The sequence below is a fragment of the Phocoena sinus genome, chromosome 16 (genome assembly GCF_008692025.1).
Source record: "Phocoena sinus isolate mPhoSin1 chromosome 16, mPhoSin1.pri, whole genome shotgun sequence".
NCBI lineage: Eukaryota > Metazoa > Chordata > Mammalia > Artiodactyla > Phocoenidae > Phocoena > Phocoena sinus.
The window spans coordinates 47,862,738-47,882,455 of NC_045778.1; the positions used below are offsets into that span (position 1 = coordinate 47,862,738).

General features: G+C 40.0%; 1 protein-coding gene across 2 annotated transcripts in view; it reads left to right on the forward strand.

Moving 5' to 3' along the window:
• The first annotated feature begins 6,283 nt into the window (after nt 1-6,283).
• The window catches only part of STAMBPL1 (STAM binding protein like 1), a 44,098-nt gene continuing 30,663 nt past the window's right edge, over nt 6,284-19,718 (forward strand). The window contains exon 1 of one of the 2 annotated variants that reach the window (XM_032608576.1): nt 6,284-6,777. The gene's annotated coding sequence lies outside the window, so the exon portion shown is untranslated. Of the gene's footprint in view, nt 6,778-7,631; nt 7,980-19,718 lie in introns of those variants that run through there. The other variant, XM_032608577.1, reaches the window with a different exon arrangement.

Sequence of the window (19,718 nt, forward strand, 5' to 3'; positions counted from 1 at the left end):
TCGAGTCTCTGAAAACATAATGGATTATGACAGAGTGACCTGTGATGGCAAAGTTTGACATTTAGTCAGAGAAACTGAATAAATGAGTGTATAACAATGACAGAGTCATGATTATTTTGTGCCTTGGAGTCAAAGAACCCTGCAGTTTTTATGAGACTTGTATGAAACTATGTGGCTTCATTCAAGGTCTATCTTGGACTTACTTCAAATGGCAAATAGGTTGCTAGCAACGGAATTGGGTCTCCCCAAATGTGCCTCAATATGACCGTACTTAAAGACAGGACTTTTAGGGAGTGATTAAGGTTAAATAAGGTCATAAGTGTAGGGTCCTAATCCTACAGGACTGGTGGTCTTATAAGAAGAGGAAGAGAGAGAGAGATCTCTTTCTCCCCTCTACCCCCATATGAGGACACAGTGAGAAGGTGGGTGTCTGCAAGCCAGGAAGAGAGCTCTCACCAGGAACCCAGTTGGCCAGAACCTTGATATGAACTTCTCAGTTCCCAGAACTATGAGAAAAAGTTCTGTTGTTAAGCCACCCAGTCTGTGGTATTTTGTCACAGCAGCCCGAGCAGACAAAGATATTAGTGTTTATCTACATTATGAGCCTAAGCTTTAAGCCCAGCAGCACATGCCTAAACATATATTTAGAGACCTGCTATTTTTACAATTTGTCCTTGGAAAAGGTCATGTCTTTGCTTACATAGCAATAGATAAGTTTAATAGTTGTATTTTAGGAAGGTATTATTCAGTCCAGTGAAAACTCCAGTGGGCACATTTTTCTATAAACAGAAGGTACTCTTTTTCTGTTGACCAAAGACATTTTAAATTTAAATAACAAGTACAGTGCTATCTTGTGTGTTTTGCACTGTTTCTGCTCAAACCTACTGAATAGCTGTTAAATAATAGTCAAAGCTTACCACAGAGGGATTTCTATTGCATGAAGTAGCCCCAGGGGAGATGTGACCATCACAGTATATGTTTTGAGAGTGAGGGTGAGGGTCAGATGCTTTTCTACCACCTCCTTCCCGCTCTCCCTCCACTTGTCTGTCCCTCCCCACACATCCTTTTTATCTGTAAGTCAGCCTGCAAAAAAAGGTCTTTAGAAAAAGATCTATTGCTCCAAACACTACTACTATTTGTTCCGCATTTATCAATATCTTATGTACCTAAATCCAAGAGATTAAATAATGTCAGCTGAAGAGAGAATTCACATTTTCATCATATGTCTGTCTGGATGTTGAAATGTTAAATAGTAGTAAGCCTTATATCTGTAAAGCACATTGTAATTTCCAAAATGCTTTCATATTTATCAGCTTCATAACTACCTTAAGAGCTTCCCAGCTACCTTTGTAACATGGCCAACATTCCCATGTTTTGATGGAAACACTAGGCTCAGTGGGATGAGGTTCCAGGAATTCTGAAACCTCACCTCATATCCAGTATGCTGGATATGAGAACATAATGGACATAGAATTCTCCAAGCCTAAGTAATTAACGGGAAGAGAGCAGCAAAATAAATCTCAGGAGTGGAAAAGGTCAAACGTGCCTGCAGCTTCCATTTTTGAAGCAGTTGCTTCCTGCGTTTGCTGACACAGGCTAGTTGCCACAGTTATAATTCCTCAACGAGGTTTGAGGAAAAAATAGGTTATTCAGAGCTTATTAGTTCCTTAATGGCACAGATTAGTGGTTTTTGCAAACTTTTCAGTCTCAGGATTCTATACAGTCTTTTTCTTTTATTATTGTTATTATATTATTTTTTTGTGATACGCGAGGCTCTCACTGTTGTGGCCCCTCCCGTTGTGGAGCACAGGCTCCGGACGCGCAGGCTCAGCGGCCATGGCTCACGGGCCCAGCCGCTCCGCAGCATGTGGGATCTTCCCAGACCGGGGCATGAACCCGCGTCCCCTGCATCGACAGGCGGACTCTCAACCACTGCGCCACCAGGGAAGCCCCCAGTCTTTTTCTTTTAAATTTATTTTTTATTGAAGTATAGTTGATTTACAGTGTTGTGTTAGTTTCAGGTGTGCACCTATACAGTCTTAATCTTAAAAACTATCACGGTCTCTAGAGAGCTTTCATTTAAGTGAGTTATATCTATCTATTTTTTACTATACTAGAAAATAATATAGAGAAACTTAAAATATTTATCAATCTATTAAAAATAATAAACTGATTACACGTTAAACTAAACATCTCATTTTCATTACAATATAATGATATTTTTCCCAGACACAACAAAAACTAGTGAGAAAATTGGCACTGTTTTATATTATTACAAATCTCTTTCACATCTGGCTTCATAAGAGATGACTGGATTCTCACACTTGCACCTGCATTCTAGCTATGGCGACATCATCCATGTAGCTCTGGAAAAGTCCACTGCAAACTCATGAGAGAATGAAAAGAAAAGTCAAAGAATGGATTTGTGTTTTCATGAAAACAGTTTTGACCTTGCTGAGTAGACTGGATAGTTTTGACTGTCTGAAAAGATTTCAAGGGTCACTTCCATACTTTGAGAATTATTGGTATAAACAAAAGCAAACCCCAGAGTTTTAAGAACACATGTTTTAAAGAATATAGTAATTTCTGAGGTACATGCTTTTAAGTACACAACCTATGAGATGAATTTTTCTTCTAATAGAATGAGTTGGGTATTTTAATTCATTTTTCCCCTTGATTTTAAAGATAATCCAGAGCTAAGAAATTCTAAATCTGTGAAACAAGAACTCCAGTCCATCTGGTCTCAGCAAGGACCTCCTGTAAGGGTGATTATTTCCCCAAGGAGCACCATTTTATGTGCAAGCACCAAACTATTACAGGAGGGCACAAATTAATTTCAGTTTCTCAATCAATGTAAATTCAACACTGCCCACTTTCTCCTTGTACTGTCAGTTCCAACAAATAAGATTCTCTTAGGATGTCAACTGATGGGGAGAATAAAGACTACTCCAAACTCGTGGACTTTTGGGTGCCCCAAGGAGAGTGGCAGACCTCCATGTGATGGCCAATCAGAGGCAAGAGGTTGCCTCTTTTTCTTGAATACCAGCACCCTGTGCTCATCCAGCTTCTCTGAACAGATCTATCTCTGATGTTGTGGAATGCGAGAAAAATCTGAGTGCCAACTCCCTGTTACTTATACAGTGAGAAAGGTATTAATGTTTTGCCACTTATCACATTTGGGAAATACACAAATGCAGCATTACTTAATAAAGCAATTTAGAATGTAATGTCCTGTTTCTATATGTACCATCGACTAAACAAAAGACAGGGGAGTCCCTTAATTCATCACTCTTCTTTGTGAAATAGTGTGTCCTTCATATTTTCCTCTCTCTCTGCTTTATTCCTACCTTTGTCCGTTTCTCAAACATTTATTATATACCTGTTTTGAATGAAACACTGTGATAGATACAACCTTATATTTTTCTGGCTTCCAATATTGTTTATTTTTAATTATTAAATCTTTTTTCCCTTAAATAAGATGAAATCATGCCCTTTATAGGAAATTTAAATTACAGTAAAGTATAAAGAAGGCAATTATAATTGCCTATAACTAATCTCTAGGGATAATTTTAATAAATTCTCCTAGATGTTTTCCCTGTGTTTTTACCTATTTGAGATTATATGTTTATGCAGTTTTGTATCATTCTTATTTATTTAACATTGTATCATAAGCAGCTTCATCATAAACATAACTCTAATGCCCAAAGTTGGTGATAAATATCCCAGTGGAAAAATCTGATTCCTCATTTCAGATTTCCTTAGGACACATTGCTTCCTAGAAGTGAAATTACTTTGGGCAAAGGGATGTGTGTATTTTACAGCTTCTGTTAACATACTGATAAATTCCTTCCCTGGCAGTGTATCCAAATTATACCACCAGATGAGGGGGCTCATTTCATTTCATCCTCACCAGTATTGATGGGCAATGTTTATTTATACACAATCTTTGTTAATATAATTGATAAAGGCAAAAAAATTCTATCTTTTAAAGGGATTTATATTGAAATAGAATCTTTAAAAGTGCAAGCAAAATTATAGAACACTTTAAAATTCTCTAAGATAAAAGATGTATAAATATTTCTGTGCCTACTTTTCACTAATTCAGTTAATGAAAGGGAGGCAGAGCTTGGATCAACCCAACCTCACTGTGTCAGAGTTCTCATGGCAAACACTAAAACCAATTCTGGTTAACTTAAGCAGAAGAGAAATGCCTTGGAAGGCCATTACGTAGAATACCAAAGAGACAGAAAGGTTGGAGAATCTGGCTCATGAAATAGGCAGGGCAGCTTGGTAGCTGCAATCAGAACAGGCCACACCACCCAAGCAGCTCACTTAGGACACCACTGGTACTGCCACTGGACAGTCCCACCTCTCACCGCTGGCACTGCTGTCTATGGGCACGAAAGCTACTCCACAGACAATGGTATTATTTCTAAAATGTCCCTTTGAATAAGACTGCAGATTCAGAGACTTGGGTAGGAGACTCTGATTGGCTGAACTTAGGTCCCATGATGCTAGCTGCTAAGGGGAGGAGACAGTGAGTGCTGAGATATTTTGCCTTTTATGAGAGTTTGGGATTCTAGGCAACAAGACTATGATCAATGACCACTATAAATATTTATGTGCATTCTTTGTTTCATAATACTTTTTAGGAATCTGATTAATCTTTTTTTTTTTTTGGCTGCCTGGGGTCTTAGTTGCGGCATGCGGGATCTTCATTGCTGCACGTGGGACCTTTCGTTGCAGCACACGGGCTTCTCTCTAGTTGTGGCATGCAGGTTTTTCTCTCCCTAGTTGTGGCACACAGGCTCCAGAGCATGTGGGCTCTGTAGTTTTGCAGCACGCGGTCTCTCTAGTTGAGGCGTGCAGGCTCAGTAGTTGTGGCATGCAGGCTTAGTTGCCCTGCGGCATGTGGGATCTTAGTTCCCCAACCAGGGATCTAACTCGCCTCCCTTGCATTGGAAGGTGGATTCTTTACCACTGGGCCACTGGGGAAGCCCCTGACTAATCTTCCTAATTATCACTGAATTTTAGATTGTCTAGTAGGTCATGAGATTATCTAGTTCCGAACTACACACTCAAATGTCTACCATATCCTCAATGTCAGGGGATGGGGCATATAGGAGTGGTGGGGACTGGGGAAAACTGAAGAGCATCTTCCCAGTCTAAAGGATACACCTACTACTTAGTTCTAGCTGATGGCTGCTAGAACCCACCACGAAGCAAAAGTTGCCAGTCCTTCCAACTTCCCAGCACACGCCCAAAGTCTGAATTTTTGTTAAAATTTAGACTCAAATTCAAAATTAGAAAAAACAATGACACCACTGCCTCTTAAAAATCAAGGCTGCAGGCTGCCTGTAATAGTCAGACCTCTCCATTTCAAAAAACCAGTGCAGGGAGATGAGGCCTAAGAGGGTGAAATGCCTTAGGCCAAACAGCTCATTTGGTGACGGAACCAGGGCTAGAAGTTTGGTCTCCTGAGGAAAAGCAGGTTAGAAAAAGTTCATGTTCCATTACCTCTCTCTGCAGTCACTTCCCTCTCTTGGAAGTAACCTCCCAACCAAACTCAGGAAAAGTAAAAAAATGTCTGCATTTCACCCAGAAGTAGTAGTGTTTGTGTAATGTCTACACATTCAGAGATTTACACATTAAAAGCCAATAGGAATAGCCTTTGGTGTCTGATCAGAATTTAAATCTTAACTTCTACAACTTTCCAGGTGGGTCACCTGGGACAAATTACCTTGCTCTTCTGTGCCTCAGTCATGGGAAAAGTAAGAGTACCCTTTATAAGGGCTGTGGAGGGGATGAAATAAGATTTCATGTAGAGTGTCTGGCTCAGTGCCAGGGCCATACTAAAAACACTGCACGTGATAATAATATAATATCCCAAAGATATCATAGTAGCCTGCATTACCCCAGGACACAGAGCGGGGAGAGGGGAAGAGGACTAAACTGTTTCACGGTGTGGGGGGGTGGGTTATGGATAAATCTCAAGGTGGAATTCCTAATACGGTGTAAGTGGGATTTTCACGAAAACCCTATCCTTCCTCTGACTGCGATGCGAGTTCACGGTCAAATCCAGCTGTATCACCTCACGTGTGCACTTAAAAGGCACCCACTCTGGTCCCCCTCAGTGAAACTGATGGTGGAGCGAAATGAGAGTTCACGTGGTTCTGGGCTGAGAAGGGGACGGGCAGGGTTTCAGAAGAGAAAGTCGCACCCGATTGTTTCACATTCGCTCTAGGCCGAACCGCGGGGACCTGCTTCCACCCGCGAGCGTTTTCTGCGGAACACGGGAGGCCGCCGCCGAGGAAGGGGCGGAGGCAGAGGCGGAGGCGGCACCCAGGGGCCGGGGCAGAGGAGGCCGGGACCATCGCAGTGACAGTTTATTTTCCTGCGGCGGCGGCGGCATCAGGGACGGCTGCTGCAGGCTCGGGATCGCCAGGCCTGCGCGTGGGTTTTCGAGGGAGCTCTCTGCGCTGGGCGCTGGGGAGCTACGGCAGCGAAGGGGAGGAGGAAGAGAGGAACGCACAGAAGCCAAACGAGTGAAGGTAGCAAAGCTCCATCAGTCCGCAGAGAAGCGGAGGAGGGTCGGCAGAGTGAAGGGAGCGGGCGCCGGCTCGCTGGGTGCCCTATCACCCTACTGCAGTGCCTTCTAGCAAAAGCCACCGCGGCCCGGGCTGCAGCGGCCAGACGGATGCCAAGGCCACACGGCAGGCGCGGGGACAGCCGCTGCAGTCGCCATCCCACGCGGGCTCCGGACATCAGGGGCTGCTGGTGAGTAGGCGCGCTCGCGCTCGCGCGCGCGTGTGTCTGTGTGTGTGTGTGTGAGCGCGCACCGGCACAGGCGAATGTGCACACCGGGCGCGTGGGCCCGGTGGCCTGGCGCGCGCCGGCCCCTCTTCCGCTGGCGACGCCCTGTCCCGCTTGCTCCGCAGGAGGAAAATGCGCTTTGCGGCCGCTCACTTCCTTCCTGCCAGTCCTGCTGTCGGCTGCCTCAACCTGCGTTGCCTCTGTCCGCCCCCCAGCGGGCTCCGAGGGGTTAGTTTCACCTTGATGGGGAAAGCAGGAAGCCGAGGCTCCTGGGGCAGGGTGGGACGCCCGCAGTGATCTACCTCCACGCGGGTGTTTCTGGTTTAGGCTTGGGGCGCGGCCTCGGAGATGGTGTCGGCGTTCAGAGAGACCCCCCGCATTGTCTTTGGGGGTGCGTGGTGTGGGGAGGGAAGGGGCGGCGGTTGGAAAAACAGGCGTCCTTGCAGGACCGTGTGTTATGCCTTTCTAGATGATGCTTACTGTTACGCCGTTTATGAGCCACTGTTACGCCGTTTATGAGCCACTCATAAGGCATTTTCCCTCACCTGAATAATTTATAAGCCTTAACGGAGAGCCTTTAATGAAACGCACAAAGAAGTGGAATGTCACTAAAACATAATTTTCCAGAACTCTCTGAAACAAGCCACACCGCTGATAGCCAAGAGCCTAAGGTGCTGTAATTACTGAAATTTGAAAATAAATAAATAAACAATAAGTAATTCAGGAAACAGAACCTGATCGAGAGGATTGAAGAAAATCTTAAGTGTCTGGGTGGCTTGGGGGTGGCCTTCTGGAAATCGGTGTTCGAATCTTTGAATCTTTCAAAGTAAGCTCCAGAGAGCACAGTGCTTTCCAAACATCGTGCTAATCACTGAGAATAAAATGAAGTCTTAGGTTTTAAGGCATTTCTAAGTTTATAATGGCTATCACCAGGATGCTGATTTATGATCTCATGATTCAAGGCCCTGTCAAGGTCAATATGGCAGATTTGTTCCAGCCATTCAATTACACGTGAATGTTTGATTTTCTGTTTCAAGTTTTGGGGAGTAGTTTTCTATGGTTGTTTTACACAGAGTTTAAGCCACTATCTTCTATGCTTTTCCAGACCTTGTTTCAGTTGGCAGTCTTATGTTTGTGGGATGGATGCTAAATTGAACTTCAAAAAGGTACTCTGTTTTAAAATATATATGTATAAAAAATGTACTCTGTGACTCTATTATTGTAGACATTTTATAGCTACACTGTAAATATCTATGTTTCTTTTTAATACTGAGTCAATGCCTTTGGGAAGGCACTGGGAGGTAGGTACCTCTTGTTTACCGTTTGCTCCATTACATCTTCATTCAAAGGCATGAAATGTTATTAGAATCTCCCTGGAAAATGAACAGGCTGCTTGTTTTCTGTTCAAGCATGTATACAGCAAATTGCTTGCCTCTTGGGAATCTGCTCTTGAATATACTGCTTCACCTGTAATTTATGTATTAGCTGGTTCTTGGGAATTTTAAGAAGAAACGTGTTTTCTTACAGTCTTTTGTAACATAAGCACCATTTAAATCAGCAGGCAGAGAATCCAGGTCCTTTACCCATATTGTGGTCTTTAGGGCCAGTTTCTTGCATACTTTTGCTCTGTTTTATAGGACTCATTCCCACTGAAAGCCTTGGAGGGAGAAATGGGAGCATCGTGGTCCCAAGGGTGTCCTCAGCAGAGAGATTATTTCCTGGAGAGGAGATGGTTTTGGGGATTAGCTTCTGAGAAGGACTGATAAAAAATAAAGAATTGTTAGTAATAGTTACCTCTGTTTACTTTCGGCACAAAGGTCTTAACACAGTTCGATCACATTCCTCCTCCAAGGACTCTTCCCAAGACCACTTACAGCTACAATCCAGAGAGTAAGGTTGCCTTTTATAGAGAAGCAAAACCTGGTAATTCTTGCTCAGGATCCGAGGGGTAGAAGAAATAGTAGATGCTGCCCAGAAAATGCCAGGTGCCTTCAGGGAGGATACATTTACCAATTAGACACACTTATAAACCACTGGGTTTGTGATTCTGTCTAATCCTAGCATTTTTTCTCCCCCCTGTGAAAGATTTAGGAGTAGCTTCAATTGAAACTATGGGAAATGACTCATGGTCATCCTTGAAAATATGAGAGTCAGTTCTCTACCCCTGAGGGCTAATGGATCTCAGCTGCCCATTAAATATTTATTAAATGAATACCAATTCTAGAATCTTCCCAACCTTACTACATCACCTCTTCTAGTATTGATTATTTTTAGCCATAACTTTATATGAATCATCAAACGTTTCATTAAATTGGAGCCAATTGATATAGTCAACTAAGACCAAGTTCCTCAACTGAAGGAACAATAACGATCCTGCTAAAACAAAACAAAACCAAACAAAGAAAAAACCACTGTATTGGTACTTACTGACTTGCTTATTTCAGCTGTCTGAACATGTGAATTGTCCAGTTGGATGTGTTGAGTGTACATTCAGAAATCCTGAGTTGACATCGTAATGTTCAACTCAGGAATGATCTAGATGTAGCTGCATCTGGATATGCCCTTTGTCAGAAATTAGTTGCATTTCTAAGCAAATTAGATGAACTTCTAGTACAATCCTTCATCTCCTCATGTTGAGCAGAAAAGCCAGTTAAACTTTTGGCAAATTGCTAAGTCTTCAAAGTTCATATTTGATTTTCTTTCTAAATTTTAAACTAAATCCATGTTATGTTTGTCCATTTTTGTTGGTTGGCTTACAGACATTAATTCAGACCACTGGCTACTTAGTAACTTGTATTTATTAAAAGCAGCCCCTTGATATAAGCACCAGTAATTTGTATGTTTTGATTAGCTCTAGCTAGCATTTCAAAATAAATGAGTGCATTGTATGATCTTGAATATGAAGAGTGTTATGCCTTCCGTTTTGTTTTTTTTTTTAAATCTGACTTTCCGTCCCCAGTCATTGGAGGTTTACCCTATGATTCATGATCTAATTTCAGGACGAACGATTAGAAAGCTGACTGAAATTTGTCTGAATATTAACATTATGGTGCATATAATAATGCAGATTTTTCTCTGATATTCTTCCCTTTTTGTCCTCCAATCAAGCTTGTTTCATCCTGAATAAAAATCAAATGAGATCCTTAAACATTTCAAAAGGTTTTCCTGTTGGGCTGTGTCCAAAATAAAGAAAATTTTTAAATTGCTTATTACTGTTGTGAAGTAACACAAACACTGCTGCTGTTCCCTGCGTAATGAAACATGGCCATTCTTATCAAGTATTCATTTGACAAGTAGGCACCTGAGCCCTTGAACTAGAGTTAAAGGCATGTTCCTTCCATGTCTCATCAAGTCCCTTGAAAGCAAGGGGGTGGAATTTTGATTTAGATCAAGTAGCCAATTCAAGGTAGGTTCCTTGAAAGGAGTACGTAATGAAAGCATCTTTTCGGAAGAGCACTTTGGCAGTTGGATGGGGAGTGAGTGGGTTAACAGAAGGAGAGAGTGGAGGTGAAATCTGATGTCAGATAATGACAGCCTGACATAAGATCCCAGAGACACTGAGCTGAAGAAGGGAAAACTTCAGGCAGCCAGACATCAGGATTCTTTGTTTTATGTGGAAGAGGAATCGTAAACCTGGGGCATAGTGTGGTCACACACGTATTCCACAGCCACGGAACGCCTCACCAGTTGATCACAGCATTCTTTCCTGCCGAGCCCTGGTGTAACCTCAGAATCTTGCAAACGTTTGACAAATACTTATTAATAAATACTAGTTATTAAACATGTGCTGTATGCCAGGCACTGTACTCAGCCTTTACATTTGTTATCTCAAGGGTGATGGAGTGGTTGGGAGCGTGAATTCTTTTTGCCATTTACGAGTTGTGGGTCCTTGGGTAAGTTACTAACTTCTCTGAGCTTCAGTTTCTTCATCTTTCAATTGGGATATTAGTTTCTGTCTCATAAGATTTGGGGAAGGATTAAATGAATAAATAGGTATAAATGAAAAGTTCTGAGAAGTGTCTGGCACAAGGTTAACTGCTACATGTATTAGTTGTTACTATTGTTATTAATTCATAAAACAACCTTATGGAATAGGTGCCATTTTGCAGATTAAAAAATTGAGGCACAAAAAGGTTGGTAAATCACTCAGGGTCATAGGCTGGGATAGAGTGATAGAGCTGGGCATCAAACCCAGACAATCCGACTCCGGTGTTTGCTTTCCTAACTTGTGTGTATCCCTGATCACATGCCAGGTGCTGGGGACACTGACTGGGGAGAGAAAAGTGGGGGCTTGTCCTAATGAGATCCAGGGCTCCAGTCATTTCCACTGCAGAGTTTGTCATCTCCTATATAGATAGAATTAGTACCCAGATTAATGTACAAAACTTTTGCTGTTTTTCCTTGATGTTTGGGTATTTTGTAAATGTGTTTCATTAAATACTTTAAGAAGGGGTCCAATTTGTGTTTTCACATATGCTTTAAAAATAGGTTATTTTTTGTTTTTGCCTAACAGTAGACATATGTGATACATATTATATTCATTTGTAATATCTTTCCTTGCACCTAGTGATCCTTCGCTGGAAGCAGCAGGATATGTCTCCCTAATATAATGTATAATATATACATTATATGTTTTATATATATTGTGTGATGTAATATTATTTAACTATATAATATATATTAGATGCATTTTATACAGTGTATGTCATGTATACATAATATAATGTATACATTATATATAAGGTATGTATTATAAAATATATACATTATACTACATATTATATGTAATATAATATATACTGTATAACACATATTAGGGAGACATTTACGTTAGATGTAAAGAATCACTGGAGAAGAGAGATGTTACGAATGAGTATGTGTACATTATATTATTGGCAAGGTATCAGTATTCTGAAAAACTTCTATGCCATCCACCTTTGTCCACACTCTCAGAGTCTTATATGTCTCCCATTCAGAAGCCATGGTGAAGTTATGATGACATTTCATAACCATTTTTATTCAGAATATTTTATAGAGTAAAAGCAGAGTAAATTTTAGTTGTTCTTTGACTTGACATAATTACATGTAATTATAAAAGGCCAGACGTTTTTATTATTGGACCTGCCATTAACATTATATTATACTTCGACTATACCTCAATTAAAAAAAAAAAAAAAAAAGAGAGGCCAGATTTTAATTATAGGTGGGAAGACTGCTGTAGCAACAAAGAATCAAAAATTCTGCATTCCTCCAGAACTTCTTTAGCAAGGAGTATGTCATCACTGATTTCAATATTTTAACATTACATTAGTCCTTATAATTCTTTATTCTCATAAATAAATTTCAGAAATCTGTAACTAGTATTTCTTTTTCTAAGGAGGCAAAAACTTTTCTTGGTCTTGTGTAAAGTTCACAGATACTATTTAGTTGAGGAAAATTTTTTAAATCTCATTTTAAAAAATACAGTCTGCATTGTTTGATTTTACCCTTTTGTGCAAATTACATAATTATTTAACTAAAGTCCAGTTTCTTTTAAAGGAACTGTTTTAAAATTTTGTGAGTTTAAACTTGATTAAGTTTGAGTTTTGGTGAATTTGGTCTTTTGTTTTGTTTTTAAACTTTTGCTATACTTAGGTTTCAGTGTTTTCACCGTAAATGAACCAAAGATTCAGCCCAGGCTCATACAAGAGATAGCTGTTCAGGGACTCATCACAAATTATTCATTTTGATTGCTTGACTTGATTTGACCCTGGATTATTGGAAACAGGCCAGTGATGACTCATTTTTAACCCTTCCAGTCCCCAGTTAACGCTGCCTGCCTGTTTTGCCTTTGCAGGTACTCAGGGGGAAACTCCACTGTGGGTCTTTTTTGGGAGTGTTACTTCAAACTTGAGTGGCTAGGACAGTAATCAACTGTGCACCTTTCCGTTAAAGTCATAAAGAAAACTGCAGTCAGTGATGGTAATCAAGTTTAAATTCAGCTCATCTAAGGACCCTATAATTTTATTTAACCTGTTGCTGGAGCCCTGTCTTTTAACACCGGAAGTATGCATTTCAACCACTGAGAAGAAATATGGAGAGGCCTTTATGCCTGTGGGTTCATGCTTCAATCTTCTGATAGATTGACTTCAGTTCCTTTTCCAATCTGTTTTGTCCTTGAGAGGTTGGTTTATAAACTGTTCTTTAACAAGAGGAACAATTGGAAGTGGTAGATGGAATGAGATTAGAAAAGAGAAGCCTGGAATAAATCCTTCATACGTTACTGTTTTTGTAAAAATGGGGCAGAGAAACTGCTTACTGAATCAATATAGTACTTTAAGAAAAAAAAAAAAGATGAAAATCACTTACAGTCATTGGTGGGTGTGGAACTTTTTTTTTGTCCAAGTATTGAAAAGTTCAAGAAATTCAAATGTGGCTTTTGAAAGAAATGTAAATGACCATCACATTCGTATGGCATCAAGGTTCTTTGTCTTTTGTCAAGTGTAATATTATTGAAAGACTTAGAAAGGTAACTAGGGCAGTGCATCTCAAACTAGTCTCAAAAAACCAGAGTCACTTCCGTGCCACCCCCGTAGGTTATTATTCAGTAAGTCTGGGCGGGGCCTGGGAGCCTTCTTTTAACAGCCTCTTCAGAGGATTCTGATGCAGGTGGTCATAAACCATACTTAGAGAAAAACCTATTTAGGAGCTAAATCTAACTTTATATGCAAATTTGTGCTTCTGTTTTTAAGCTTTATGCATTTATTCCTCTGATTTTCATATACATTTTTATGGAATAAAATAGCCATCAAGGCTGCCTTGGAGTTTTTATAATGGCACCCAACACTGTGTTTAATTTTCTTATTAATACCTGTTTTCAGGTGGAAGAAATCAGAAAACCACAGAGTTGGCAGGAAAGAATGTTGCACCTCCTTCTGAATGGCAGATGTTGGGATAGGGCAGAGAGGGTTTGATCAAAAGAAAAGTAGGGCAAGACTTCTATATTGGGAAGCAGTGGAAAGCAAAGTCTAATAATGCACAGCACTGAGGGCCAGCAAGGGTGTTTAGACCTCTTCTGGTAGACACTAGGTTATCAGTTGCTTTTTTGAGCAGGGGACTAACCTGATGCAAACAAGCCTTACTCTTGTGCTAGGGACACATGGCACGTGGTCCAGAAGAGAGGATTACGGAAAGGCAGAAGGGAGCAGGGTGAGCACTTGGGGCCTTGAATTTGGCAGGACTGACTGAAGGGTTCATGCAGCAGGGTTCTCCCGTGCTGTTTTCCTGAAGGTCTATAGCCAATAAACTGCTCTCCAGCAGCTGCATGTTATGGTGTGACACCAAGGCTGCCCAGTCATCAGGCCAGAGAGCCTCTCTGGGTTTAGAAAGCCCTTGAATAACTGTTTCAACTACCACTACCTTCATAACGTTGTGAGGCAAGGGTCTCACGTTAGACAAGGGAAACAGACTCAGGGAGTAATTGATCAAAATCCACACATCTAGAAACTGGCAGGGCTAGGCTTCAAATCTGGAGCTACCTACTGAGAATTTATAGGCTTTAAAAAAAGTATAATTTGTCTGATAATGAAGTGATACATACTTGTAACAAATTGTACCAAAATGAATAAGTTAAATATGAAATCCTTCATGATTTCATCCTTGAGAGAACAGCTGAGAAAAATCCAGTGCATGTTGTTCAGATACCTTACTTGCAAATGCCAACATACATTAAATACATATGTGGGAGTCATATGTTATATGCTATTTTACAACTTGCTTTTTTTTTCACTTAATGCTGTAACGCAGACAACTTCCTGGTTCAGCACGTATAGATGTAAGTCTTTTCTAATGGCTTCATTTCCTGTAGAGATTCTTTATTTCAAATAACCTCCTTTTGATGGCTGTGTATTTTAATTTCCAAAATTGTAATATTTTTAAGCCATGCTACAGTGGGAGCAAGTGTGTGTGTGAGAGAGTGTGTGTGTGTGTGTGTGTGTGTGTGTGTGTGTGTGTGTTTAGTGTATTATTTGGGCAGGACAGTCTATGGGGGAAACTTAGAATTGCTTGGTCAACAGGAATGCGTATTATTTTTTTTAATTGCCAATTTCTCTTCCAGTCTTAATCAATATTAAGTATGACCAATCATGTAAATTTTATCAATCAAATAAGTGGAAATACCATTTCAAATCCATAGTTTCTTAATTACTAGTGAAATTAATATTTTTCACGTGCTGCTTAGCCATTTATATTTCTCTCATGACGTGTTCATTCCATTTGCCGATTTTTATTCAACTTTGTATCTCTTTCTTACTGTTCTGCAACTTTGTATCTCTTTCTTACTGGGTTGTTTGCCCGCGTAACGCAAAAAAAAGTTCTGTTACTATATTTATTCATACATATAGTATGCCCTATAGTTTAGACATAATCAATATTATATATGTTGCATATGATGCAAACTTTTTTCCTTTTGTTGTCATTTTACTTGTTGAAAGGATTGTTAAGGTACTAATTGAACATTTTTAAAATATTTAATTTTAGAATAATTTCAGAATTCCAGAAAATTGCAAAAATAGTACACAGAATTTCTGTATATCCTTTTTACCCATTTCCCCAAATTCTAACAGTTAATATAATCACGGTAGTTATCAAAATCAGGATATTAACATTGTTACAATACTATATTGTCTCATGTACAGATCTTATTCACATTTCACCAGTGTCCTTCTTCTGGTCCAGGATCCCATACAGGATCACACATGGCATTTTTTGTCATGTCTCCTGAGTCCCTTTTGATCTGAAACATTCCTTCAGTCTTTCTGTCTTTCTTCATCTTGACACTTTTTAAGAACACCGGCCAGTTTTTTTTGTAGAAAATCCCTCAGTTTGGGTTTGTATGGTACTTCTTCATGAGTATATGACCAAGAGTGTGACTTAGTTTGGAAGTGGTCAAAAATATCTGCCTGAGGAAGAGAAGCTTAAACTAACACTGGAAAGATACAGAGGAAGTAGAAGTGTGAAATGAGGGTGAATAGAAGGTTGGTGGGTTGGCAGCTGGATCAGACCCAGCTTTGTGGGACCTATTAAAGATGCATGATATTGACAGTGATGGAAAGCTATTAAAGGGTTTTAAGTGAAGAAATGACAATATCTGAATAGCATACCTGTTGTATATAGAATTAAACAAAGGGGAGCATGATGGAAACAAGTAGACCAATTAGAAGGCTATTCGAGCGATGCAGACAGAGTAAAGGGTGACACAGATTGGGTACTGTAAGGAAAGATGGTGAGAAAATGCAGATTTGAGAGATATCTTGGAGGGTGACTCAGCAACTATAAGTGGTAGAATGTATGTGGAGTTGAGGGAGGGAGAAGATGCATGGTGACTGTTTCCAAGTTTTTCCAGGTTGTGTGTAATTGGGTGTTGATGCCATTCACTGAGATACAGGAGAAGTTTTCTCTGTTGAAGTCAGAAGCATCACCATCTCCACTTCCCTTAGATGCCAACATTTGCAGTATCTTTGCCTACTTACGCTCCTATATCCCTGTCTGTCCACTTAACTTCCAGGTTCTATGTTTTTTTCCCCTCAGAATCGCTCCCAATAGCTATTTATCCTTCTACATTCTTTTTACCACTCTCAGTCCAGTCCTGGGGTATCTCAAACACAGTTGCATACTTGCCTCCTCTCTGAATTGCCGATATCTCTTCTCTATGTAAGTTTATCCATCACTCCCAGACTTTTATTTTTCAGCTTCATTGAGGTATAATTAACAGAGACTACTTCAATTTAATAAATATGTACTTAGTTCCTAGTTTGGGCAGATCACCTTATTGAGCAGAGTTGAGAATTAAATAAAAAGCTAAGCAAAATTGAAGAGATTCAGGGTCTTTTTGCCTAATGATAAAAAGAATCTGTATCCTTGTCATACTACTTACATAAAAATAAATTCCACACAGATCAACGGTATTTATTCAAAAATAACTAATCATAAAATTACTAGGAGAAAAGATTGGTAGACATATTTTTAAAAATTTTTTATCATCAGTCAGTTTGAAGACATTTTAAAGAATGATGAAAAATCCAGATATCATAAAAGAAAAAAATAGATCCATTTGACAGCCTAAAATCTTGTACAAAAAATTAAACAACCTTCAACAAAAACTCCAACTAAACCAATAAATATAGAAAGGATAGAAATAGAAAATTCACCATTTTCAAACACCACAGTAATAATCACTTCAGAAAAGAATAATCTTTGGATGCTAAAATGAATGGGCAAAAGTATACTTGCATATTAGCAAAGTAATTCCCTATAAGACACTTTGTAATTACAAAAGGATAAATAGTATCTTTACAGGGGAGAAACATGGCAGACATAACTTAGGTGATCAAAGTAAACATCGCTGATAACAGGGCAAATCAGTGTCTCCTGATGTACTGAGGACACACCACCACTTCTGAGATATTTTTGCCAAAAAATGCATAACCACCTCTGTTGTATTTCGTATTTGTAGCACTTACCGCAGTTTTAATGATATATTTGTGCCGTTAGTTGTTTAGTATCTTAGTACCTCTGTGCTCAACCTCCTGCCTCTAGCAGAATGTAAATTTCATAAGATCAATATCCTCTGTGTCTTTGCTCACTAGTTCCTAGCAGGAAGTAGGAGCTTCATAAATAATGTTGAATAAATGAATGAATGAATGAATTTACTTGGAGCTGATACTTGTGGGAAAGATATACAGTAGTTATTAGCCTTGGAACTATTGAGTGAGAAATCACAGTCGGATACCCTGGTGAAAGTGGATGGAGTGAAGACACAGTGCTCAGATTAAGCCTTAAATGAAACCTTGAAAGAAATGTGTCCCATGGAATAAAAGTACGTTAAAAGACAGAAAATTAATAGGTTAGATGCAAGGTGAGGGAAGTGGGAGGAAAAAGGAAATGCCTCTACTTCATTTAGAGCAAAGCAGGAGTTTGTTCTAAAGTAGGTACTGTTCAGCTGATCAAGGCAGGTATTTAGGGGGTTATTTGTAACTGTCTTAGAGCAGTTTTATCTGATGCAGTGAGTCTCAAGTTTCAATGTGCATAAAGATCTCCTAGGCTGCTTGATAAAAATAGAGCTCTGTGGGGCACCTTGGCAGAAATTCTGACTTGATGGGGTATAGAAATCTGTTTCTTATTAACAACCACCCTCCTCCTCCACTGAGTAATTATGGTGCAGGTGGCCCAGGAACCACACTCAGAGGAAACTTTACATCAGAGTAGAGGGGTATAAGCTGCAGTGAAGGAAAATAAGGAAGTGAGTGGGGTGAACAAAGAGAAACAGTGGATGGCCACTTGCTAACGACTTTGGCAGTATAGGGAGGGGGCTCTTTAAACATTTAAAAGTAACCTGCCAGGGAAAGTTATGAAGGGACACAGCCTGTTTTGGTTTTGTCCACCTCGTTGAAGAGATTGTCTAGTTCAAAACCAAAAATGTGACTGCAGCTGTCTATTGAAATATGTTGAACAGTTAGAATATTTCCTTTGGTTGAGGAACACTGGAGAAGCAGTGTATGAGAGGTATTCTGGGACAGCTTTTGCTTTTGAAAGTAGTGCTGGGGCTTCCCTGGTGGCGCAGTGGTTGAGAGTTCGCCTGCCGATGCAGGGGACATGGGTTCGTGCCCCGGTCTGGGAAGATCCCACATGCCGCGGAGCGGCTAGGCCTGTGAGCCATGGCCGCTGAGCCTGCGCGTCCGGAGCCTGTGCCCCGCAACGGGAGAAGCCACAAGAGTGAGAGGCCCGCGTACCGCAAAAAAAAAAAAAAAAAAGAAAGAAAGAAAGAAAGTAGTGCTGGACTAAATTCATGCCTTTCAAGCACTGCCCTTAGGAAATTTATGAAAATTAAATAAAATTGATTAATAATGCCCAAGGACTGACCTCATCTCTGGGCTTCAGGCATCTGGCAGGCAAGAAGATGATGTTATTTAAAAAATGTATTTCTGACTCATTATGCTTCATTGAATTATATAACTTGTGGATAGTATTTTCTTTTCTTTTTTAACATCTTTATTGGAGTATAATTGCTTTACAGTGGTGTGTTAGTTTCTGCTTTATAACAAAGTGAATCAGCTGTACGTATACATATATCCCCACATCCCCTCCCGCTTGAGTCTCCCTCCCACCCTCCCTATCCCACCCCTCTAGGTGGTCACAAAGCACCGAGCTGATCTCCCTGTGCTATGTGGCTGCTTCCCACTAGCTATTTTACATTTGGTAGTATATATATGTCCATGCCACTCTCTCACTTCATCCCATCTTACCCTTACCCCTCCCCATGTTCTAAAGTCCATTCTCTACCTCTGCATCTTTATTCCTGTCCTACCGCTAGGTTCTTCAGAACCTTTTTTTTTTTTTAGATTCCATATATATGTGTTAGCATACGGTATTTGTTTTTCTCTTTCTGACTTCACTCTGTATGACAGACTGTAGGTCCACCCACCTCACTACAAATAACTCAATTTCATTTCTCTTTATGGCTGAGTAATATTCCATTGTATATATGTACCACATCTTTATCTATCATCTGTCGATGGACACTTAGGTTGCTTCCATGTCCTGGCTATTGTAAATAGAGCTGCAATGAACATTGTGGTACATGACTCTTTTTGAATTATGGTTTTCTCAGGGTATATGCCCAGTAGTGGGATTGCTGGATCATATGGTAGTTCTATTTTTAGTTTTTTAAGGAACCTCCATACTGTTCTCCACAGTGGCTGTATCAATTTACATTCCCACCAACAGTGCAAGAGTGTTACCTTGGATAGTATTTTCTTAAAAGCAAATTGCAATAAAAAGGGAAGTATGTTCAAGTGGATATTAGAGTTTAGTGGCTTATGGGTGGCTTATCTTTAGAATGCATAATTTCCAGGAAATTTTAGTATTTC